Source organism: Bos javanicus, chromosome 2, assembly GCF_032452875.1.
Source record: "Bos javanicus breed banteng chromosome 2, ARS-OSU_banteng_1.0, whole genome shotgun sequence".
Taxonomy (NCBI): Eukaryota; Metazoa; Chordata; class Mammalia; order Artiodactyla; family Bovidae; genus Bos; species Bos javanicus.
Window position 1 is genome coordinate 86,263,590 of NC_083869.1, and position 26,172 is coordinate 86,289,761.

At 37.0% G+C, this 26,172-nt stretch overlaps 1 protein-coding gene across 1 annotated transcript in view; it reads right to left on the reverse strand.

The window, feature by feature from the left end:
• Positions 1 to 7,908: 7,908 nt before the first annotated feature.
• BOLL (boule homolog, RNA binding protein) overlaps positions 7,909 to 26,172 on the reverse strand; it is an 86,876-nt gene continuing 68,612 nt past the window's right edge. The window contains exon 12 of the transcript XR_009729631.1: positions 7,909 to 8,136. The gene's annotated coding sequence lies outside the window, so the exon portion shown is untranslated. The remainder of the gene's footprint in view (positions 8,137 to 26,172) is intronic.

Here is a 26,172-nt window from a genome sequence, read left to right on the forward strand (position 1 = left end):
AGATGTGGACCTACTGGCAGTGATGTGTCTATTTTTGCTGCAAAAGTTAACTAGTTCAGAGAGATTGTAGGGAGCGTGGGCACAGGTGGAGGTAACCAGGATTACAAATTAGGGGGATCAGTTCTAGAACAAAGCCTTGGAGCCCCTTGCAAAACTAAGACAGTATAAAATATGTCATTTCAGCATAACACAGTTGGCCCTGCCCCTTGTTCTTCTAGGAGCTTTAGATAGGGTTGGTTAACTTCTATCAATAGGAACACACTATATTTGGAGGTTAATATTGCTGGAAGGCCAGAACAGTAACAACCAAGTTAATTAAGGTCAATTAGTGAGGATTTTAACCTTTCAAGTTTGAGGTAGATAGGAGAATCCCAGCCTAAGCTGCTTTCTTCTATCAAGAACTACTTTGAGTTGAGGGGAAAGAAGTAGACAGTTATAGAGGTTTAGTTTTACCCTGTATAGATCCTGTGAATTAAGAGGAACCATCTAATGGAGTAGTTGACCATATTTAAAATACTTTGCTTTAGATTGTATTAATTATATTAATCAGTTTCTACTTAAATTTCCATGATGAGTAAAGGGGATTGGGAAGAGGTATACACCAAGAGGATCTTCCTATGGTATAGACAACTACAAATAATATACTCTCTACTGTGCTTCTTCTCGTGTATAGCTGTTGGGAGCTTCAGTCTTAATTGGATCTTCACCAAAGTAAGGTGAGACTAGAGAAGTTCCATCCTTGGCTATGAACTGTATTTCACTCCCGTTTAGTCTGTGACACAATTTATTCACCATAAGTCCACAGCTCCTTACTTAAGAAGATGATGGTATGAAATGTCAGGATGTTTCAGGAAACTAAATGTATGATCTGCAAGAAGAAAATAACTCCAAGGAGAGATGAGATCTGCCTTCACGTCCTAAGGATTTTTGGATGAAACATTTGCAGAGGGCCTAGAAGACTCACTTAGGTAAGCTGAAGGGACAGCTCTAGGAATAGCTGGAAATGGGTGATGCCAGTTATCGTAGTGTATGGTATGGGTAACATGGTACTAACCTCTATGCTACCACTCTCGAGGTACGTACACCCCCTCATTGGTTGACAGTCACTGGTTTATGGGATTGAACAGGAGGTGAACCTTCGAGAACTAGTTTATGATTGATACAGATACGAATCATTGTTTTATTCTCTTAATACAGTCAATAAAAGTATGACTAATTACACATTTTTCCTAATTAAAATATTTTAAAAGGATAATAACCTTTACATTGGGACACATTAAATATGACAGTATCAGTAGTTTGACTTCCTTTGAACTAATCTAGAAATATCTACTGGTTAAAGGCTATAAATACTAAAAATAAAAAGTTAACAAGCATGTTACACAGTTTGGTTACTCACTAAAATAACACAACTGGAATGTATTTCTTCTTAGCCAGATGAAATGTTAAAGAACTCAATTCAACAGAAGACAGGAAGGTGAAAAAAAGAGCAAAGAAAAATGAAAAATATGGTAAAAGAAAACCCATAATGGCATGGCAGAAATAAATACTAATATATTGGTAATTAAAATATCATAGGATGGACTTTCTGTCAAAAGGAAGCAATATTGAAGCTTAAATTCTAAAAGTTAGCTATATGTAGTTCAAATCCTTAAAAAACTGGAAATAGAACTGCCTTATGATCCAGCAATCCCACTGCTGGGCATACACACTGAGGAAACCAGAAGGGAAAGAGACACGTGTACCCCAATGTTCATAATAGCCAGGACATGGAAGCAACCTAGATGCCCATCAGCAGATAAATGGATAAGAAAGCTGTGGTACATATACACAATGGAGTATTACTCAGCCATTAAAAAGAATACATTTGAATCAGTTCTAATGAGGTGGGTGAAACTGGAGCCTATTATACAGAGTGAAGTAAGCCAGAAGGAAAAACATAAATACAGTATACTAACGCATATATATGGAATTTAGAAAGATGGTAACAATAACCCGGTGTACGAGACAGCAAAAGAGACACTGATGTATAGAACAGTCTTATGGACTCTGTGGGAGAGGGAGAGGGTGGGAAGATTTGGGAGAACGACATTGAAACGTAAAATATCATGTAAGAAACGAGTTGCCAGTCCAGGTTCGATGCACGATACTGGATACTTGGGGCTAGTGCACTGGGACGACCCAGAGGGATGGTATGGGGAGGGAGGAGGGAGGAGGGTTCAGGATGGGGAACACATGTATACCTGTGGCGGATTCATTTTGATATTTGGCAAAACTAATACAATTATGTAAAGATTAAAAAAAAAAAAGGTATATACTTAAACATAACAGAAAATAAGACATGAAGAAACACTAGGCATATATTAACCAAAAAAAAGCTAGCATCATAATAGTAGACAATCTATATTGAGGGGATAATCATTATTAAAGATGAAGTGAGACTGAATATAAAAATAACAATATATCAGTAAGTTATAAAAATTAAACTTGTATAATCTAACAGCCTCAAAATATAAAAAGTTAAAATTGAAGATGACAAGAAATGTTCAAATTTGGAAAGAAATTAAACTGCCATTTGTGAGTTCAGAGAAACTAGGCAATGAGAAAGTAAAATAACTTACACTAGATGTTAGCATTTCAGTCTTTAATGCTCACCACTTAGTGTATCATCATTTCTAAGGGTAGAAAAAAATGAAAAAGTTATAGCAGGTAAGGTTTTGTGACTCTTAAAACCTTGTCTTTTTCCATGCATGCTTCTGTGAAAATAATAACTTGCTTTTTCAGTAGAAATGCCAACAAATATACCTGTTCAGTGAGTCCTTTCTAGATTATTAAAAGAGAACAATCCCATGGCCATAATTTTACCAATTTTTCTGTTAGTTCAATAATAAGTGAAGGTGAAGGGAGAGGACCACCAATTCTGTGTTCCTTATTTGTGTTCTCATTTACTCTTTCCGTCAACCTTAGTAAGTATTCCTTTAACTCTGTTTAACTGATAAGAAATTGAGACACCAAAGAAATTAAGTAACTTAGCTAAACTTATACAGTTTATAAAACAGGAGAGCCTAGACTCAAACTTGTTTTAGTGCCAGAGCCTCAGCACCATCCTTAACACCAACACCACAACAATCCCTGAGTATATACTGAGTCTTGTATTGTGAAGAAGAGGAAATAGTAAAATCAGATCCAAAGATCTGAAAATGAAAAGTCTAAATAAGAACACTCAATTGAAATACATTAATCAGTGTTTCAAGATGAGTTAGTTCTTAATAGCTAGATTATGAAACATACGAGTGCCGAAAAAGAAACCTGGGAAAGATACTTACCTTATAATGAAATATATTCCTTTTCTTGCTTTCAGTAGTTTCCTTTATATATGCTGCTTATGTGTATTGGTGTAAATGGTTAAAAATTTTAATAACTCCATAATCTCTTTTTTCTTTTTCCTTAAGATTATTGTTTCTTATTTTCAGAAGAGTGTTCCAAATTTTTGAATCCAACAATTCTCAAAGTGAAAGTATGTTGTCATAAATTCATGAATCCAAGTATTTAAAAATAACATTTTACTAATACTTTATACATTTATCTCTAAACATGGAAACATGGCAATATTCAAGTTTTATTTGAATTAACTATTATAGTAATAAAGCCAGAGAATTTTATTAAGGTCACACTGAAACTTTTTCATTTCATACATACAGTTTTAATACAAATGAACTTATTAAAAGACTCATCTACTTACTAACAATTTAAGTTCTATGACTTTACTGAACATTTATTACTATATTCTTACGGCATCTTTCCTAACAAGCTTGCAGGAACCAGATTAAATGCCCTTGACTCCAGTTACTACCAAAGCAAATCCTGGTAAATTATATCTGACATATGTCACACATGACAGTCAAGACGTGTTTTAACTTCTACAAATTCTATAGAGACTTTATTATGAATTTCATAAAGAACACTCTGTCATATTTTACTTTTTTAATGAAATGTAGCTAAAGTTGGACATGGGCTACACCTTGAAGAAGTTTAGGATGAAACCTATGTGTATATAGGTCCCTTGGCTATCATCTAAATTGTATATTAAAGTCCTTGTTAACTTGGAAGCTAGGAACATATACATCTTTATGTAATGTTTTAAGTAATTTCTTCCAAACTCTTTAAATTCAAACTATACAGTCCCATAGTTAGCGAGGCATGATGGGTACTTTTCCAGTATGTGCATGGTAGATTATGACTTGCTAATAGAATCAGAATGAAATATTATAAAAAATATCCTACACAGTCTACATAATCTACATCCTTAAGATTACCATTAAAATTCACTTACTAAAGGAATTTACAAAGGCTTTCCTAACGCAAAGAATCTTCAGTCCTGGTAAATTCAAATTATTGCATTAACTCTTTTTACTTAAATTTTTATAAAACTTACATGGAAACTCCCTAAATTTTTAGAAAGAGAAACTTTTTAGTCCTGAGTTCAGTTTCATTTTACAACTCATTACTGGAATGTGATTAAATAAATCATGTTACAGTATATAAGAAGCCCATTTTGGTATTATAGAAGAAAATTGTTAAGTACTAAAATAAAATGAATTGTTTGAAAATATGTATGGTTAATTGCATGAAAGTTGATGGTTGGATGTTCAAAGCATTTTAAGATTTGGAAGGAGTATTTTTTGCTGAATATGATAGAAATATTCTTAACGTTCATGATGACACTGACCCAGTTTAAAAAGTCTATTAGTTAATAATCCTCAAAGAATAAAGTTTTTTCTTATTAAAATGTCCACATAAAAATCAGCTTCTGGAAGGTAGTTAATTCATAACAAATTTTAAGTAAAACATTTTTAGATGTAACTAATGTCATAAATCCGTTTTCTACCCTAAGAGTATATATAGCACATCTTCCTTTTTCCATAATGTATTAAGATCATCTAAAAATGAATCTTATCAGTTCTGGGGCACAAAGGATGTCTCAATATAAATGTATAACAGTTTTTACACTGTAGCTAAGTGTAGAAACTAGGAAATCACCCTAATCTCAGGCAGGAAAAAAAAAAAAAGGAAAAATAGTGAAAACTTACTGCTTAACTAGTGAAGTGTGAAAGAGACTAACCAAATTCAACCAAGTTATCAAAACCCATCATCGATAAGTTTGTAGAGGTAGATGTTTTAAATATTCAATATGTGAGGACAGGTAAGTCTGAGCTTGAGTTTTAAACAAGTCATTCTCTAAAGACAGACACATAGCTAGGGCACAGGCATAAAAATGTATTTGTAAACATAGGATTGTTGCTGAGTTTATTTTCAGTTTTCTTTCTGCATAGACATTAGGATATTAAATGTGTTATTTTATTGAGAACTATTCTTATAAACACTTGGATACTGCCTGAATAAAATAATCCTAAGGTTGACTTTATAGGGTAGGAAAAATTTACATCTATTAGTATCTTTTGAAAAATAGTTTGCATAATAGGGATATTACTAAGGATTTTAGGAAGTTTCTTTTACGTGTTGTTAAAAGTATGTTATAGAAGTGGATATTGTGTAGCTTTCTTTGCTTTGGTACCAAGTTAAGACATTTTGAAAACTAAGATCTTAAATATGACTAGCAAGAAACACTCTGAAAGCATTAAAAATAATCTCAAATTGTTACTGTATACTTTAAAATTGTTATCCTTTAGATTTTTTTCTCTAAAACAAAGAAAAAAGATATGCTTTTTTAGGTAATACTTTTTATATTAATTAAACATTTCCTTTATGTACTGTCATTGGTTGTTTCAGAACTATGAGGCTAAGGTTTAGTCTTCTTAGTTCATTTTTATATCATGACATAACAAAAAGGACATGATAATTAAAAGCTAAAACATTGATCTCATTGTTATTAAAGCTGCTTTTGCTATCATGGATATGTTATATTAGCTATAAAATAAGAGGAAAATATCACAAGTTAAATGGAACAGGTTTTTTGGGGGATACATTAACACTACCTGCATTTTTAAAATATTTTATATATGAAGAGAAAGATGAAGTAATGTAATCTTTACAGAATTTAGTGAATGCACTGTGGAAATACAGGAAAACATTTTGGCAAAGAGCACATTTGCCTACAATATATTACCTAAGAAAAATACCAATGTAAATCTGTTTTTGAAGCAAAATGCAATTATTCTTGGACTCTAGAAATTTATTAAAGTTTTAGAAAAAAATGCTTTGGTGTATACTAAATAAGCCTGAATTATAAATATGGGATTAAAATGTATACTGAAAATACCAGACAAGTGGAATTAGATTGTTTCATGATTTTTTTGATTAGGGCTCTAATTATAGAACACTGGACCATAACATACAGCATGCTACTTTCAAAATTAATGTAGGAAAATAAAATATTCTCAATAGATGGATTGGCCTTTGGATGTGTCAGAATATCTTTATATTACTTATTCTATAACTGTGCTATATTATATTTTATTCCTAAACATAAATATTTTAGCATAGAAACATTTTGGTGAAATACTCCAAAAATACATACTTCAATGGTAGTTCATTATTCTTTATGAGACAGGGTTAAAAAAAGTTAACTCGTTATAACTGGGTTTTCTTTCTAATGTTGTAAGAAAGTTTTAATATATAATTTTAAAAATATGTAATTCTTACTCTTTCCTAATAGAGGTGCAAACCAACTCTAGTTATTTGAGTGGACATGAAATTAAAATAGTGAAAAAAATAAGACTCCTAGCATTGTGCAATCAAATGTAAATAAATGCTATAATAAATTTCCATGTAGTCAGTTTAAATATTGCTTATTTATGTAATGATTTCTATTTTTTATTATTAAAAAGAATATAATGTTTTTGCAGAAGAAAATTGGTATATATATTAAACAGGCAGCATTTAAAGAGAAGTTGGCACGCATGGCCATTTTATATTTTAAAAAGTTCTACTTAGTGTGTGGTGTTTTTTTAATAATAAACTTTTCTAATCTGTAAAAGCAGACAATCAAGCTTTGTATTTAAAAGGTGAAAAATAATGTTATGGTTAAGTTTTACTTAGTCCAAGTTAATGTTTTGAAAGTCCAGAAATCTTACAAACTAAGACCTGAATGAAAGACACATAGGAATATTGACAGTGTCACTGTGTTAAAAGAAGGTATTGAATTGTACATGATATATGCAGTGAATGTTTATACTTGCTAAGATGCTATAAGAACCCCTATACTTCTCATATGAATAACAAAAGAGGGCAAGAAGTAGATATGGAGATACCTTTAAGTATATTTAAGAATAGTGTCAACTTTGGCCATAGTAATTCACATAAAATACATGGTCATATGACAGACTTCCAGATATTATATATACAAATTGTCTATATATTAGTATCTGGCAAAATTCCTAATGTAAACCTAGAATTTGAAATGTTTTACCAAAAATATTTAATATAAGTAGAATATAAACAAACCTAAGTATAATGAAAACAAATATCTATAGATATTATCTCCCTAATAAGATAGTTTTTTTGAACTTATCTTATTGTAACAAATGACTTGTTCCTATGTATATTCTATATTTATGCCATGCTGTGTCTAAAAAATAGAAAACATCTGGAATAAAACTGTAAAATCCAAACACCAAAGATGTTTTTAAGTGGTTGTATATGACATCATGTGGATAAGAGCCAGATGATGATCAAACTTTTCACACTTTATCAAGATACTTGTTCTATATATATAACCTTTGTTCTGCTTGTTACAGATTATAAGTCTGTGTTATTTAAGTATGTGTGAATTAATAAAGGAAACCATGATTTTATCCTGTACTTCCAATGTTCTGGCTACTAAGATTTTTTTTACCTCCCTTAAAAAAGCAAAAACATTTAACCTTAGGCACATCAAACCCCCTCATATTTGTTACCAGACCATACATGGCTCTAGTTGTTTTCTACTATTGGATAAAATAGTTATCTGAGACTCTACTTAACAGAATCAGTGGAAGAAGGTGGAGTAAGAATTGAATCCTCTGCTCTGATATCTTTTCTAGGATGAAAGTGTGGGCTTCGAGAATATCGATCGAAGTTTCAAACCTACAGATGAAGGTTGAGAAAGCTTCTTCTCACAGAATGTAACCTTGGTTCCTATTAAGAGATTTAAAGAAAATTAGGGTTTTATGCACAGTAAATGGCTCTTATTTTATTATTACCAAAGGGAAAGATTTTAAAAATATTAACGGGGCCTGGATTCTGAGGAGAGAAAGGTGTACTTTAGGAAATTCCCACTAGAGAGAGTAGGCTACTTTATAACCTGCTTAATTGGAAGGCATCCTAGGGCTATAAAAAACTGCAAAGGACTGGAGAATAGCCATATCTAGTGACATTTCTAAATTATTATGTTATACTTTCTTCTTTGTGCCAGCCCTGAACTTTGGTAAAGATTCGTTTAAAAAAAAAAGACACTGATATACACAGTTAGAAGGCAGATCCTATGATTTAGAAAGTGACTATTAGAGAAAACCAGATATTAGTAAACTTTGGTATTAATGGAGTAACATCCTACTGTTAAGTAAAATATTCATGACTAGACTGAGTTCCAACAAATGATTTTTATTTGATCCACTGCTGAACATAGGACTACTGGAGATACTGCTTTACTCAATACACTTGAAAATATAAAAACTTTAGCTAAGGCATCTCAATGACTAAATGCCTACTTCAGAGCATTAGTGTTTAGCCCAATCCTTTTGTCTAAAAAAGCTCTTCTTTGCTTTGTATTTAGATATTGTTGTTCAGTTGCTAAGCCATGTCTGACTCTTTGTGATCCAGTGAACTGCAACACTCCAGGCTTCCCCGTCCTTCACTATCTCCTGGAGTTTGCTCAAACTCCTGTCCATTGAGTCAGTGATGTCATCCAAACATCTCATCTTCTATCTCTCCCTTCTCCTGCCCTCAATCATCTTTCCCAGCTTTAGGGTCTTTTCCAATGAGTCAGCTCTTTGCATCAGTGGCCAAGGGACTGGAGCTTCATCTTCAGCATCAGTCCTTCCAATGAATAGTCAGGGTTGATTTCCTTTAAGAATGACTGATTTGATCTTTTTGCTATCCAAGGGACTCAAAAGAGTCTTCTCCAGCACCACAATTCAAAAGTATCAATTCTTCGGCGCTCAGCCTTCGTGGTCCAATTCTCACATCTGTACATGACTACTGGAAAAACCATAGCTTTGACTATACAGTCCTTTGCCTTTAGATGATTTGAATTTAAATGTTGTGATTCAGGGCTTCCCAGGTGGCGCTAGTGGTAAAGAACCCCCCTGCCAATGCAGGAGACACGAGACACTGTTCATCCCTGGATCGGATCTCTTGGAGGAGGGCATGGCAACCTGCTCCAGTATTCTTGCTTGGAGAAATCCGATGAAAAGAGGAGCCTGATGGGTCGCAGAGTCATACATGACTTGAAGAGACTTAGCACGCATGCACATTGTGATTCAAGAAGAATGGAAGCACCAAGAGCCTAAGTTTATCTCATAAAACTGAATAAAACATTGGAAGTAGCATGTAGGCTAAATCAATTGCCCAGCTTGAATGTGACCACAGAAATTGTACAGGTGTTCTAGTAGCTCTTCTAAAAGCTCTTAATTTATCTATAGGTAGTACTCTTGCCTAGAAAACCCCATGGATGGAGGAGCCTGGTACAGGCTACAGGGTCGCAGAGTCGGACATGACTGAGTGACTTCACTTTCACTTTCAAGGGAAATTAAAGCTTCTAAGATAAAAAGCCTCATTTCTCTAAAGAGGCATGGTTGATTATTGTAATTTCCAGGATTTGGACATACATGCCATTCTATTGACTTAAGACTGAACACATCTACTGACAATGAAACAACCTGCCAATGCTAGAATAGTTAACCATCAGGAGTAAGTCATAAAAACAATGGGTATTCTATAGCATATCAGATCTAGATGCTTCTAGGGTCAAAAAATGTTTTCAATTGTGCAGTTACATAGAGAGTTTACTCATACCACTTAAGGATACTTTGTGAAGGTATAAAAGTCTTCTAATCAGAAAAGTATAAAGTATTGTAAAATAAATGAAAAGATATTCAGTTCAGTTCAGTTCAGTCAGTCGTGTCCGACTCTTTGCGACCCCGTGAATCGCAGCACCAGGCCTCCCTGTCCATCACCAACTCCCGGAGTTCACTCAGACTCACGTCCATCGAGTCAGTGATGCCATCCAGCCATCTCATCCTCTGTCGTCCCCTTCTCCTTCTGCCCCCAGTCCCTCCCAGCATCAGAGTCTTTTCCAATGAGTCAACTCTTTGCATGAGGTGGCCAAAGTACTGGAGTTTCAGCTTTAGCATCATTCCTTCCAAAGAAATCCCAGGGCTGATCTCCTTCAGAATGGACTGGTTGGATCTCCTTGCAGTCCAAGGGATTCTCAAGAGTCTTCTCCAGCACCACAGTTCAAAAGCATCAGTTCTTCGGCGTTCAGCCTTCTTCACAGTCCAACTCTCACATCCATACATGACCACAGGAAAAACCATAGCCTCGACTAGACGAACCTTTGTTGGCAAAGTAATGTCTCTGCTTTTGAACAAGCTATCTAGGTTGGTCATAACTTTCCTTCCAAGGAGTAAGCGTCTTTTAATTTCATGGTTGCAGTCACCTTCTGCAGTGATTTTTAGAGCCCCCCCCAAAAGATATTAGGTTGGTGCAAAAATAATTGCAGTTTTAGATTTGTTTAACTTTGTCATTTGATATTGTGATATATACTTAAATAAATGTGATTATGTTATACATCATTTTAATGCACATTTCTCCCTTTAGTTTTTTGCTAATGACTTATTACTTGCTGTTTATATTTATTTTAGAGTATAGAAAGGATGTTAGACAAAAAGCAAATTTGAGCGATTTTTCACTCGAGTTCAAAATGGGTGGAGACAACTCTCAACATCAACACATTTGTCCCTGGAATTGCTAACAAATGTACAGTGCAGTGGTGTTTCAAGAAGTTTTGCAAAGGAGATGAGAGCTTTGAAGATGAGGAGCATAGTGGCCTGCCATCAGAATTTGGCAATGACCAACTGAGAGGATTATTCAAGCCGATCCTCTTAACAACTACACTAGAAGTTGCTGAAGAACTCACTGTTGATCATTCCACAGTCATTTGGCATTTGAAGCAAACTAGAAAGGTGAAACACTCCGTAAGTAGGTGTCTCATGAGCTGACCAAAAATAAAAAAATCATCATATCAAAGTGTCATCTTCTCTTATTCTACACGACCAACAACAATTTCTTAATCAGATTATAACGTGTGATGGAAAGTGGATTTTATATGGCAACCTGTGATGACCAGCTTAATAGTTGGACTGAGTAGAAGCTCTACAGCACTTCCCAAAACTAAACTTGCACCAAAAAAAGGCCACGGTCACTGTTTGGTGCCAGTCTGATCCACTACAGCTTTTTTTTTAATTCTTAAATTTTTTTTTTTTATTTTTATTATTACTTTTTTTAGTTTTTTTTAAATTTTATTTTTAAACTTTACATAATTGTATTAGTTTTGCCAAATATCAAAATGAATCTGTCACAGTCAAATTTTTTTTTTTAATTGGAGGATAATTACAATATTGCAGTACAGATTTCTGAATCCTGGCAAAACCATTACATCTGAGATGTACGCTCAACAAATTGATGAGATGCACTGAAAAACCACAATGCCTGCAGTTGGCATTGGTCAACAGAATGGGCAATTCTTCTCCATGACAATGCCTGAAGACATGTTGCACAACTAACGCTTAAAAAGTTGAACAAATTGGGCTATGAAGTTTTGCCTCATCTACTATATTCACCTGACCTCTTGCCACTAGTCACCTGACTTCTTCAAGCATCTCGACAATTTTTTGGAGATATCAAAAGCACTTCTGATACCAGCTTCCAAACCAGCAAGAGTTTTGCTGTTTCCAAACCAGCTTCCAAAACCAGCAGGAGGCAGAAATGCTTTCCAAGTTTGTCAAATCCTGAAGCACAGATTTTTACACTACAGAAATAAGCAAACTTATTTCTTGTTGGCAAAAATGTGTTGATTCTAATGGTTCCTATTTTGATTAATAAAGATGTGTTTGAGTCTAGTTATAATGATTTAAAATTCATGGTCCAAAACTGCAATTATGTTTGTACTAATAGTTATCAAAATAAGTGTTGTGATTTCAGTGATATTAAGCTGTATTTAACTGTGGGCACTGTTAGAATTTTTGAGCTAAGGAGACTTCAGTAGGCAATTATGATAGTGATCCATTTATCTTGAAATAACACATTCTATCAGTATAAAAATTGGGCTTCCCTGGTGGCTCAGTGGTACAGGGTTTGCATGCTAATGCAGGAGTGGTGGGTTCAGCCTCTGGTCCAGAGGAAGGAAGGAAAGTGGAGAAGGTCCCTGGAGAAGGAAATGGCAACTCACTCCAGCAGTCTTGCCTGGAGAATCCCATGGACAGAGGAGCCTGGTGGGCTAGAGTCCATGGAATCACAAAGAGTTGGACATGACTTAGCAACTGAAAAACAACATCAGTATCAACAGTAGCATGAGTTTGGTACTTGTCATTAGGATATAAACAATGATAACTAGGAAACTGGAGCCTATTATACAGAGTGAAGTGAGTCAGAAAGAAAAACACTAATACAGTACATTAACGCATATATATGGCATTTAGAAAGATGGTAATGATGACCCTATATGCGAGACAATAAAAGAGACACAGATGTAAACAACAGACTGTTGGACTCTGTGGGAGAAGGCCAGGGTGGGATTATTTGAAAGAACAGCATTGAAACATGTATATTATCATATGTGAAATAGATCACCAGTCCAGGTTCGATGCATAAGGCAGGGTGCTCAGGTCTGGTGCACTGGGATGACCCTGAGGGATGGAATGGGGAGGGAGGATCAGGATGAGAAACACATGTACACCCATGGCTGATCCATGTGAATGTATGGCAAAAACCACCACAATACTGTAAAGTAATTAGCCTCCAATTAAAAAAAAAAAAAAGATAACTAGAATAGCTCTTATCCCCAACAGCAAACACTACATGGAGGGTCTATGCAAAGACTAGCAATTGCCTTGCTCAGCTGCTAAGTTGTGACTGACTCTGTGACCCCATGAACTGCAGCACTCCAAGGTTCCCTATCTCCTGGAGTTCACACAAACTCATGTCCATTGAGTCAGTGATGCCATCCAGCCATCTCATCCTCTGTCGTCCCCTTCTCCTCCTGCCCCCAATCTCTCCCAGCATCAGAGTCTTTTCCAATGAGTCAGCTCTTTGCATGAGGTGGCCAAAGTTTTGGAGTTTCAGCTTCAACATCAGTCCTTCCAATGAATACCCAGAACTGATCTCCTTTAGAATGGACTGGTTGGATCTCCTTGCAGTCCAAGGGACTCTCAAGAGTCTTCTCCAACACCACAATTCAAAAGCATCAATTCTTCAGCACTCAGGTTTCTTTATAGTCCAACTCTCACATCCATATATGACCACTGGAAAAATCATAACCTTGACTAGACGGACCTTTGTTGGCAAAGTAATGTCTCTGCTTTTTACTATGTTGTCCAGGTTTGTCATAGTTTTTCTTCCAAGGAGCAAGCGTCTTTTAATTTCATGGTTGCAGTCACAATCTGCAGTGATTTTGGAGCCCAAGAAAATAAAATCTGGCACTGTTTCCACTTTTCCCACATTTATTTGCCATGAAGTGATGGGAGCAGATGCCATGATGTTAGTGTTTTGAATGTTGAGTTTAAGCCAGCTTATTCTTTTTTAAAATTTTATTTTTCTTAATATATATATTTTATTGAAGTATTGTTGATGTACAATGTTTCAGGTGCACAGCAAAGTGATTCAGTTATACATACATATTATTTTTGAAATTACTTTTCATTATAGGTTATTACAAGATAGTGACTACAGTTCCCTGTGCTATAGAGTAAACCTTTGTTGCTTGTTGCACATCTATTTTTTAAAATTAGGAATCCTACATTCTATTCATAGTAAGTCAAACAAGTGGAATCAAAATGTCATAAATTTTTTAGTTAGGCAAAAATACGTAAGTTTTCTTATATATTAACATTATTTATATATATGTATATGAAAGCTTTTCTACTACACTTGATAAAGGCTTGAGAAAGAACATTAAAAAAAAAGAGATGGAGAAATTGGAAAATATAAACTAAATGAAATGGGAGCAGTGAATATGAAATAGAAAAAGTGAAACTAGATAAAAGTAAAATATCATCATATAGTCCAGTTGTTTTTAAACATGGTTGCTCATTAGAAAGATATCTGGAGTCCTGGCAAAAGAAAAAGCAATACCCGGGCATTTGTATTTTCCAAAAATTTCCAGGATAATCCTGATATGCATCTGAATTTTAAAAAGTGATTACAAGTTTTATTATTACATGGTAGTTTTGGTGATATAGAGTTCTATTACTTTTCTGTTGACCAATCATGTTACAATGGTACTGAGTAATAGTTACATAATCACAATCGTAAAAAATATCTTATCAGTTTTCACAATAGCCAGACAAAAAATTAGATAATTAGTTAATCATGGGAACATGATTAATCTAACAATATAAAATAATTACATAAACAATTTGAGGGGGTCAAGCAGACTGATGTGGTAAGTGGAAATGCATACATGCACATGTTTTCATCTGTCCAGCCTGTCTATATCTTTTGGTTAGTGCATTAAATCCATTTACATTTAAGGTAATTATCAATATATATGATCCTATTATTATTAATTGTTTTGGGTTTATTTTCTGTAGGTCTTTTCCTTCTCTTGTGTTTCCTGCCCTGGAGAAGTTCCTTTAGCATTTGTTGTAAAGCTGGCTTGGTGGGTGCTGAATTCTCCCAACTTTTGCTTGCCTGGAAAGCTTTTGATCTCCATCAAATATGAAAGAGAGTCTTGCTGGGTAGAGTATTCTTGGTTATAGGTTCTTCCCTTTCATCACTTTAAATGTATAGATATGCCATTCCCTTCTGGCTTGTAGTTTCTTTGAGAAATCAGCTATAGCCTGATGGGAGTTCACTTGTGTGTTGTCATTTTTGCCTTGTTGCTTTTAATATTTTACCTTTAATTTTTGTCAGTTTGATTATTATGTGTCTTGATGTGTTCCTCGTTGGGTTTACACTGACTGGGACTTTGTGCTTCCTGGACTTGGTTGACTATTTCCTTTCCCATGTTGGGGAAGTTTTCTGCTATTATCAATTCAAATATTTTCTCATTGTCCCTTCTCTCTCTCTTCTCCTTCTGGGACCCCAATAATGTGAATGTTGGTGCATTTAATGCTGTCACAGAGGTCTCTTAGGCTATCTTCATTTCTTTTCATTCTTTTTTCTATATTCTGTTCTGCAGCAGTGATTTCCACCATTCTGTTTTCCAGGTCATTTATCCATTCTTCTGCCTCAGTTATTCTGCTACTGACTCCTTCTAGTATATTATTCAGCTCTGTTTGTTCTTTAGTTCTTGTAGGTCTTCATCTTCTTCATTGTTTTCCTGAGATCCTAGATCATGTTCCCTATCATTATTTTGAATTCTTTTTCTGGAAGGTTGCTTATCTCCATTTCTTCGTTGTTTTTCTGGGGTTTTTATCTTCCTCTGTGATATTCTGCTTTTTCATTGTGGGTAACTTCCTTTAAGGTGGTTTTCGTTTTAGCCACTGTGAGACTGTGCTTATTCGTGCTTCTTCTGTCTGCCCTCTGATGGAGGAGGCTGAGAGGCTTGTGTAAGCTTCCCGATGGGGATTGGTGGTGGGAAAAACTGGGTCTTGCTCTGGTGGGCAGGGCCTTGATCAGTAAAGCTTTAATCTAATTATTTGCTGATAGCTGATTATCTACTATCTCTGGTACTTGATTATCTACTATCTCTGAAATCAGATTGATTATATTCTTTGCAGCCAAAGATGGAGAAGCTCTATACAGTCAGCAAAAACAAGACAGCTGACTGGCTCAGATCATGAACTCCTTATTGCCAAATTCAGACTGAAACTGAAGAAAGTACGGAAAACCACTAGACCATTCAGGTATGACCTAAATCAAATCCCTTACAATTATACAGTGGAAGTGATAAATATATTCAAGGGATTAGATCTGATAGACAGAGTGCCTGAAGAACTATGGATGGGGGTTCATGACATTGTACAGGAGGCAGGGATCAAGACCATCCCCAAGACAAAGAAATGCAAAAAGGCAAAATGGTTGTCTGAGGAGGCCTTACAAAGAGCTGTGAAAAGGAGTGAAAGGCAGAGGAAAAAAGGAAAGATATATATTTGAATGCAGAGTTCCAAAGACTATCAAGGAGAGATAGGAAAGCTTTCCTCAGTGATCAATGCAAAGACATAGAGGAAAACAATAGAATGGGAAAGATTAGAGATCTCTTCAAGGAAATTAGAGATACCAAGGGAACATTTCATGCAAAGTTGGGCTCAATAAAGGACAGAAAAGGTATGGACCTAACAGAAGTAGAAGATATTAAGAAGAGTGGCAAGAATACACAGAAGAACTCTACAAAAAAAGATCTTCATGACCCAGATAATCACGATGGTGTGATCACTCATCTAGAGACAGACATCCTGGAATGTGAAGTCAAGTGGGCCTTACAAACAAAGCTAGTGGAGGTGATGGAATTCCAGTTGAGCTATTTCAAATCCTAAAAGATGATGCTGTGAAAGTGCTGCACTCAATATGCCAGCAAACTTGGAAAACTCAGCAGTGGCCACAGGACTGGAAACGGTCAATTTTCATTCCAATCCCAAAGACAGGCAATGCCAAAGAATGCTCAAACTACCACACAATTGCACTCATCTCACACGTTAGCAAAGAAATGCTCAAAATTCTCCAAGCCAGGCTTCAACAGTACATGAACTGTGAACTTCCAGATGTTCAAGTTGGATTTAGAAAAGGCAGAGGAACTAGAAATCAAATTGCCAACATCTGTTGGGTCATCAAAAAAGCAAGAGAGTTGCAGAAAAACATCTACTTCTGCTTTATTGACTATGCCAAAGCCTTTGACTGTGTGGATCACAACAAACTGTGGAAAATTCTTCAAGAGATGGGACTACCAGACCACCTGATGTGCCTCCTGAGAAATCCATATGCAGGCCAGGAAGCAACAGTTAGAACTGGACCTGGAACAACAGACTGGTTCCAAATAGGAAAAGGAGTACGTCAAGGCTGTATATTGTCACCCTGCTTATTTAACTTAAATGCAGAATACATCATGAGAAACGCTGGGCTGGATAAAGCACAAGCTGGAATCAAGATTGCTGGGAGAAATATCAATAACCTCAGATATGCAGATGACACCACCTTTATGGCAGAAAGTGAAGAAGAACTAAAGAGCCTCTTGATGAAAGTGAAAGAGGAGAGTGAAAAAGTTGGCTTAAAGCTCAACATTCAGAAAACTAAGATCATGGCATCTGGTCCCATCACTTCATGGCAAACAGATGGGGAAACCATGGAAACAGTGACAGACTTTACTTTTTTGGGCTCCAAAATCACTGCAGATGGTGACTGAAGCCATGAAAGTAAGATGCTTGCTCCTTGAAGGAAAAATTATGACCAACCTAGACAGCATATTAAAAAGCAGAGACATTACTTTCTCAACAAAGGTCTGTCTAGTCAAAGCTATGGTTTTCCCAGTAGTCATGTATGGATGTGACAGTTGGACTATAAAGAAAGCTAAGCGCCAAAGAATTGATGCTTTTGAACTGTGGTGTTGGAGAAGACTCTTGAAGAGTCCCTTGGATTGAAAAGAGATTCAACCAGTCCATCCTAAAGGAAATCAGTCCTGAATATCCATTGGAAGGACTGATGTTGAAGCTGAAACTCCAATACTTTGGCCACCTGATACGAAGAGCTGACTCAGTTGGAAAGACCCTGATGCTGGAAAAGATTGAAGGTGGGAGCATACGGGGATGACAGAGGATGAGACGGTTGGATGGCATCACAGATTCAATGGACAGGAGTTTGAGTAAACTAAGGGAGTTGGTGATGGACAGGGGGGCCTGACATGCTGTAGTCCACACGACTGAGCAACTGTACTGAACTGGTAGTTGTTTGGCTTGAGGCGACCCAGCCCTCGTATCTCATGTTAATGGCAACATAAAAGAGGGCTTATGACAAGGGAGCCCTTCCTTGACTGCTGCTGCCAGTGCCCTTATCGCTGAGGTGAGCCCCTGCTGACCCATTTCTCCACAGGAGACCCTCTAACACTTGTAGGTAGTTTTGGTTCAGTCTCCTGTGGGGTCACTGCTCCTTTCCTCTGGGTCTTGGTGTATGCAAGATTTTGTGTGTGCACTCGAAGACTGGAGTCCTTGTTTTCCCCAGTCCTGTGGAAGTCCTATAATCAAATCCCATTGGCCTTCAAGGTCAGATTCCCTGGGGAGTCGCAGTCCCTTTGTCAGATATCCAGCTTGGCAAGCATGCCCCGACAGAACCTTCACAACAGTGCGAAAACTTCTTTGCTATTACTGTTCTCCAGTTTGTGGGTCACCCACTCAGCAGGTATGGGATTTGATTTTATTGTGATTGCACCCCTCCTACCTTCTTGTGGCTTCTTCTTTGTCTTTGGACATGGGGTATCTTTTTTTGGTGGGTTCCAGCATCCTCCTGTTGAACCAGCTGTTCAACAGCTAGTTGCGATTTTGGTGCTCTTACAGAAGGAGATAAGCACACATCCTTCTACTCTACCATCTTGAACCAGAAGCCTCTAAGCAAGCTTTTTCACTCTCTTCTTTCAGCCTCATCAAGAGGCTCTTTAGCGCCTCTTCAATTTCTGCTATTAGAGTGGTATCATCTGCATGTCTGAAGTTGTTGATATTTCTCAGTTATCTTGATTCCAGGTTGTGATTCACTCAGCTTAGCATTTCACATGTACTCTGCATATAAGTTAAATAAGCAAGGTAACAATATGTACAGCCTTAATGCACTCCCTTCTGTTGATTGTTGACCTGCATACATGTTTCTCAGGGCAGGTAAGGTGGTTTGGTACTCCCATCTTTTTAAGAATTTTCCAGTTTGTTGTGATCCACACAAAGGCTTTAGCATAATCAGTGAGGCAGAAGTAGATTTTCCTGAAACCTCCTTGCTTTCTTCATGATCCAACAAATGTTAGCAACTTGGTTTCTGGTTCCTCTGCCTTTTCTAAACACAGCTTGTACACCTGAAAGTTCTCAGTTCACATACTGCTGCTGAAGCCTAGCTTGAAGGATTTTGAGCCTTACCAGCATGCAAAACGAGCACAACTGTATGGCAGTTTGAACATTCTTTGGTATTGCCCTTCTTTGGGACTGGAATGAAAACTGACCTTTTCCAGTACTGTGGTCACTGCTGAGTTTTTCGAATTTGTTGGCATATTGAGTGCAGTACTTTAACAGCATCATCCTTTAGGATTTGAAGTGCCTCAGCTAGAATTTCAACACCTCCACTAGCTTTGTTTGTAGTGATGCTTCCTATGACCTACTTGACTTCACACTCCAAGATGTCTGGCTCTAGGTAACCACACCTTTGTGGTCATCCAGGTCATGAAGACCTTTTTTGAACAGTTCTTCTGTGTATTCTTGCCACCTCTTCTTAACATCTTCTGCTTCTGTTAGGTCCTTAATATTTCAGTCCTTTATTGTGCCCATTCTTGTATGAAACCTTCCCTTGGTATCTCTAATTTTCTTGAAGAGCTCTCTAGTCTTTCCCATTCTATTGTTTTCCTCTATTTCTTTGCTGCTGCTCCTAAGTCGCCTTAGTCGTGTCTGACTCTTCACGACCGCATGGACTGCAGCCTACCAGGCTCCTCCGTCCATGCGACTTCCCAGGCGAGAGTACTATTTCTTTGTGTTCACTTAATAAGGCTTTCTCACCTCTCCTTGATGTTTTTTTGGAACTCTGCATTTAGATTGGTATATCTTTCCCTTTCTCCTTGGCTTCTCTTCTTTTCTCAGCTATTTGTAAACCCTTCTCAGACAACCATTTTGCCTTGTTGCATTTCTTTCTCTTTGGTAGGGTTTTGGTCACCATCTCCTGTACAATGTTAGGAACCTGTGTCCATAGTTCTTCAGGCACTCTGTGAGATCTAATCCCTTGAATCTATTTGTCACTTCCACTTAAAGTCATAAGGGATTTGATTTAGATTATACCTGATGGCCTAGTGGTTTTCCCTACTTTCTTCAATTTAAGCCTGGATTTTGCGATAAGGAGCTGATGATTTGAGCCATAGTCAGCTCCATGTCTTTTCTTTGCTGACTGTACAGAGCTTCTCCATCTTTGGCTGCAAAGAATATAATCAATCTGATTTCGGTATTGACTATTTGATGATGTCCATCCCTTGTGTTGTTGGAAAAGGGTGTTTGTTATGACCTGTGCATTCTCTTGTCAAAACTCTGTTAGCCTTTGCCCTGCTTCATTTTGTACTCCAAGGCCAAACTTGCCTGTTATGTTATGTATCTCTTGACTCCTTAGTTTGCATTTCAAGCCCCTGTGATGAAAAGGCCATCTCTTCTTTTTTTGGCTATTAATTCTAGATCTTGGAGGTCTTCAAATATGAACTGTTTCAGCTTCTTTGGTGTTAGTGGTTGGGGCATAGACTTGGATTACTGTGTTGAATGGTTTGCCTTGGAAATGAACCGAGATCATTTCGTCATTTTTTGAGACTGCATCCCAGTACTGCATTTTGTACTCTTTTGTTCACTATGAGGGCTACTCCATTTCTTTTATGGGATTCTTGCCCACAGTAGTAATCTAGTGGTCATCTGAATTAAATTTGGCTATTCCCATCCATTTTAGTTCAGTGATTACTAAAATGTTGATGTTCACTTTTACCATCTCTGGCTTGACTATGTCCAACTTACCTTGATTCATGCACCTAACATTCCAGGTTCCTATGCAATACTGTTCTATACAGCATTGGACTTTACTTTCACCACCAGACCCATCTACAGCTGGGCATTATTTCCACTTTGGTCCAGCCTCTTCACTTTCTGGAGCTCTCTCTCCATTCTTCTGCAGTAGCATATTGGACACTTACTGACCTGGGGCTCATTTTCCAGTGTCATATATTTTTGTCTTTTCATACTGTTCAGGGGGTTCTCAAGGCAAGAATACTGAAATGGTTTGCCATTCACTAATTCAGTGGACCATGTTTTGTCAGAACTCTCCACCATGACCCATCCACCTTGGATGGCTGTGCATTGCAGTTATCACCAAGAATGGAAAGGAAGAAGAAAAGCAACCGAACATTTATTTTATTGGTAGCCTTTATGTTTTCAAAAACATGTAGAAATGTGTCATGTTCTCAAAATATAAAGTAGATGGCACTGCCTATAAGTATCTTTTGCTACCCCAGTGATTAAAGTTTTTCTGGGATAATTTAAAAGGCCCTTCTCTCACTTTGAGTTCCTTATATTTCCCAGTGTGCTGAACTGCAGTTTTTAAAAAAGTAATTTTAATTGGAGGATAATTACAATACTGTGATGGTTTTTCCCATACATTGACATGAATCAGCCACGGGTGCACATGTGTTGCCCACCATCCTGAACCCCCGTCCCACCTTCCTCCCCATCCCATCCCTCTGTGTTGTCCCAGAGCACCGGCTTTGAGTGCTCTTCTTCATGCATGGAACTTGCACTGGTCATCTATTTTGCATATGGTAATATACATGTATCAATGCTATTCTCTCAAATCACCCCACCCTCACTTGCTCCCAGAGCCAAAAGTCTGTTCTTTATATCTGTCTCTTCTGGTGCCTTGCATGTAAGATTGTTGTTATTGTCTTTCTAAATTCCATAGAAAGAGAAATACTGAGAATGTTTCTCTTTCTGACTTCATGCTGTATAATAGGCTCATTTCATCCACCTCATTAGAACTGACTCAAATGTGTTCCTTTTTATAGCTAAGTATTCCATTGTGTGTATATGTACCACAACTCCCTTATCCATTCATCTGCCAATGGACATCTACATTGCTTCCATGTCCTAGCAATGAACACTGGAATACATGTGTCTCTTTCAATTCTGGTTTCCCTGGTGTGTATGCCCAGCAGTGGGATTGCTGGGTTGTACGGCAGTTCTATTTCCAGTTTTAAAAGGAATCTCCACACTGTTCTCCATAATGGCTGTACCAGTTTTCATTTCCACCAACAGTGTAAGAGTGTTCCCTTTTCTCCACACCCTCTCCAGCATTTACTGTTTGTAGCTTTTTGATGGTGGCCATTCTGACCGGTGTGAGATGATACCTCACTGTGGTTTTGATTCCCATTTTTCTAATAATGAGTGATTATTTTCTTTTCTTGTGTTTATTAGCTATCTGTATGTCTTCTTTGGAGAAATGTCTGTTTAGTTCTTTGGCCCATGTTTTGATTGGGTTGTTTGTTTTTCTGTTATTGAGCTGCATGAGCTGCTTGTGTATTTTGAAGATTGTAAGTTGTTTCATTTGCTTTTATTTTCTTGTATTCTGAAGGCTGCCTTTCATCTGCTTATTGTTTCCTTCCTTGTGTAAAAGCTTTTACATTTAATCAGGTCCCATTTGTTTTTATTTCCATTACTCTGGAGGTGGGTCATGGAGGATCTTGCTGTGATTTATATCAGAGAGTGTTCTGCCTAGGTTTTCCTCTAAGAGTTTTAAAGTCTCTGGTCTTACACTTAGATCTTTAATCCATTTTGAGTTTATTTTTGCATATGGTGTTAGAACATGTTCTAGTTTCATTCTTTTATACATGGTTGACCAGTTTCCCCAGCACTAGTGAAAGTCACTCAGTCATGTCTGATTCTTTGCAACCCCATGGACTATACAGTCCATGGAATTCTCCAGGCCAGAATACTGGAGTGTATTCTGTTTACTGGAGTATTCTGTATACTCCACTGGAGTGGGTAGCCTTTCCCTTCTCTGGGGGATCTTCCCAATCCAGGGATCAAACCCAGGTCTACTGCATTGCAGGCAGATTCTTTACCACCTGTGCCACCAGGGAAGTTCCTACTTGTTAAAAAGACTGTCTTCTCTCCATTGTATATTTTTGCTTCCTTTGTCAAAGGTGTTCATAGATGCTTTATTTCTGGGCTTTCTATTTTGTTCCATTGACCTATATTTCTGTCTTTGTGCCACTACCAAATTGTCTTGATGACTGCAGCTTTGGAATATAGTTTGAAGTCAGGAAGGTTGTTTCCTCTAGTTTCATTTTTCTTTCTCAAGATTGCTTTGGATATTGCAAGTTTTTTGGTGTTTCCATACAAATTGTGAAATTGTTCTAGTTCTGTGAAAAATACCATGGGTAGCTTGATAGGGATTGCATTGAATCTATAGATTACTTTGGGCAATATACTCATTTTCACTATATTGATTCTTCCAATCCACAAACATGGTATACTTCTCCATCTATTTGTGTCATCTTTGATTTCTTTCATCAGTGTTTTATAGTTTTCTATATATAGGCCTTCTGTTTCTTTGGGTAAATTTATTCCTAAGTATTTTACTCTTTTTATTGCAATGGTGAATAGAATTGTTTCCTTGTTTCTTTCATTGTCAGTGTATAGGAATGCAAGGGATTTCTGTGTATCCTATGTATTTTATACATAGGATCCTGTGTATTTTATATCCTGAAAATTCACTATATTCATTGATTACCTCCAGTAATTTTCTGGTGGTATCTTTAGGATTTTCTATGTAGAGGATCATGTCATCTGCAGAGTTTTACTTCTTCTTTTCCAATCTGGATTCCTTTTATTTCTTTTGTCTTCTCTGATTGCTGTGGCTAGGACTTCCAAAACTATGTTGAATAGTACTGGTGACAATGGGCACCCTTGTTCCTGATTTTAGAGGATTTTTTTTTTTTTTGCCATTGAGGATAATGTTTGCTGTAGGCTTGTCATATATGGCTTTTATTATGTTGAGGGATGTTCCTTCTATGCCTGCTTTCTGGAGTTTTTTTTTTTTTTTAAATCATTAATGGGTATTGAATTTTGTCAACAGCTTTCTCTGCATCTATTGAGATAATCATATTGTTTTAATCTTTCAATTTGTTAATATGGTGTATCACACTGATTGATTTGTGAATACTGAAGAATCCTTGCATCCCAGGAATAAAGCCCACTTGGTCAGCACAACACTTTTTAGGACAAATTTTGATTAACAATCTAAAAATTAAATTCTAAGATGATTCTATTACCCCTGTTTTGGTTGGGGAACTCTTCAGACTTAGGTTACTTGACAAAAGCATGATTAAACAGTTTCAAGTTTATCAGAGTTTTTCATTTTTATTTCTGTTGTTTTTAACAACACAATCCAGAGCCAGAATCCAGAGCCCTTTGGAGCTTCCCCTCTTCCCTCCCCAACCCCAGTCAGTGGCAAAAATCCCCATCATAGTAGTAGTATTTTACCAGAGGCCTGTAAGGCCAGTGGGCCCCACCCCTGTTCCCTCATGGGGACAGGGGTGGGGGAGAAAGGAGGGCGAGGGGCCTCAGAGGGCCTCCCACTTATTCTACATGTCTCAGGTCTCTTCACCATGCCAGACTAGAGTCAAGCTCAATAGGCTCTTCTTTCCCTGCTGATTCTGTCATACCTGTTCCCTTGGCTGTGCTTTTGCTGGATAATAGGTAGGGACAATGGGAGTCTCCATCCATTCATGGATGTCACTAACTAGATGATGAGGCATCTGGCTACCTTAAGAGATATAAGTTTACTTCAGTATTGAAATATTTTTTGATTCCGACTCCCAGGTGCTTAAGGGATTAGAATAGACATTTTATTTGTATCTAAGATTTAATTTTAGTGATTCGACAACTGATGTTCTATAAACTCTTGAATAAGACAACCACTATTTCTGCAAAGTAATGTGTTCTCTAAGGATACTCCCCTCCCATTTCCCCACACAACCACTTCCCACTTGCCTCCTTACAGGTGACTATTTATTAGTAATCAGAAGTTCGAGTTTCTATCACTTAATAGTAATGTCATCTTTGGCAACTCTTTTTACCTTTCTAAGCTTCACTTCTCTTAAAGAAAGTTGCCTATGCCACAAAAATATTGAGTGGATAAAATGAGTTAATGCATGTGAAGTACTCATAAATTTTAAAGTGCTATATAAATAAGGTGTTATTTTGTCTTAGAAAAATATAGTAAGCAAAAACATATTTTAAGCATCATTTTATAGCAGATTATCATCCATCAACAAAGTTAATGCAGTTTTTATTCGCTCAGTTGTGTCTGACTCTTTGAGATCCCATGGACTGCAGTCCACCAGACTCCTTTGTCCATGGGATTCTTTAGGCAAGAATACTGGAGTGAATTGCCATTTCCTTCTTTTTTTTTTTTTTTTTTATTCTTCCAATTTTATTTTATTTTTAAACTTTACATAATTGTATTAGTTTTGCCAAATATCAAAATGAATCCGCCACAGGTATACATGTGTTCCCCATCCCGAACCCTCCTCCCTCCTCCCTCCCCATACCATCCCTCTGGGCCGTCCCAGTGCACCAGCCCCAAGCATCCAGCATCATGCATCGAACCTGGACTGGCAACTCGTTTCCTACATGATATTTTACATGTTTCATTGCCATTCTCCCACATCTTCCCACCCTCTCCCTCTCCCACAGAGTCCATAAGACTGTTCTATACATCAGTGTCTCTTTTGCTGTCTCGTACACCGGGTTATTGTTACCATCTTTCTAAATTCCATATATATGCGTTAGTATACTGTATTTATGTTTTTCCTTCTGGCTTACTTCACTCTGTATAATAGGCTCCAGTTTCATCCACCTCATTAGAACTGACTCAAATGTATTCTTTTTAATGGCTGAGTAATACTCCATTGTGTATATGTACCACAGCTTTCTTATCCATTCATCTGCTGATGGACATCTAGGTTGCTTCCACGTCTTGGCTATTATAAACAGTGCTGCGATGAACATTGGAGTACACGTGTCTCTTTCCCTTCTGGTTTCCTCAGTGTGTATGCCCAGCAGTGGGATTGCTGGGTCATAAGGCAGTTCTATTTCCAGTTTTTTAAGGAATCTCCACACTGTTCTCCATAGTGGCTGTACTAGTTTGCATTCCCACCAACAGTGTAAGAGGGTTCCCTTTTCTCCACACCCTCTCCAGCATTTATTATTTGTAGACTTTTGGATCGCAGCCATTCTGACTGGTGTGAAA